Source organism: Chinchilla lanigera, unplaced genomic scaffold (genome assembly GCF_000276665.1).
Source record: "Chinchilla lanigera isolate Chin_1 unplaced genomic scaffold, ChiLan1.0 scaffold00062, whole genome shotgun sequence".
Classification (NCBI taxonomy): domain Eukaryota; kingdom Metazoa; phylum Chordata; class Mammalia; order Rodentia; family Chinchillidae; genus Chinchilla; species Chinchilla lanigera.
Window position 1 is genome coordinate 1,609,835 of NW_004955463.1, and position 644 is coordinate 1,610,478.

The following is a 644-nucleotide window of genomic DNA, read 5'->3' on the forward strand; positions in this document are numbered from 1 at the left end:
CCTAATTTCTCAGGCTAACACTTATAGTACTAGGTTGAGTATCAGAGACAAAGGTGGGTATCCTTGTCTTGTTTATAATTTTGAAGAAAAACTTTTAAATTTTCACCATAAGAGCACTAACAACTGTGAACTTTTAATTTATGGCCTTATTCGGTTGTGGAACATTTCTTCTCTACCTAATTTGGTGAATGGGGATGGATTCAAATGCTTTTTCTGCGTTTTTTGAGATGATCAAATGGTGGTTTTCTTTATTCTGTTAGTATGGTTACTTGCATTTATTGATTTGCATATTGGTTTCCTAGTATTTTGTTGAGGATTTTTGTATCATTTATCATGGATTTGGGGGGCATTTAGTTATCTTTTCTTATAGTAACTTTGGCTTTAGCAGTAGAGTAGTGTTGGGCCTGTAAAATGAGCTGGAAGTATTTCCTTCCTTTAACTTTTGGGAAGATTTTGAGGACTGGTGTCCTTTAAATGCTTTGTAGAATTCAGCAATGAGCCCATCAGGCCCTGAGGATTTCTTTAATGGGAGACTTTTTTTTTGGTTTTCTTTTTTGGCACTGGGAATCGAACTCACAACCTTGCACTTGCCAGGCAGGCGCTGTGCCGCTGAGCTAAATCCCCAGCCCCTAATGGGAGACTTT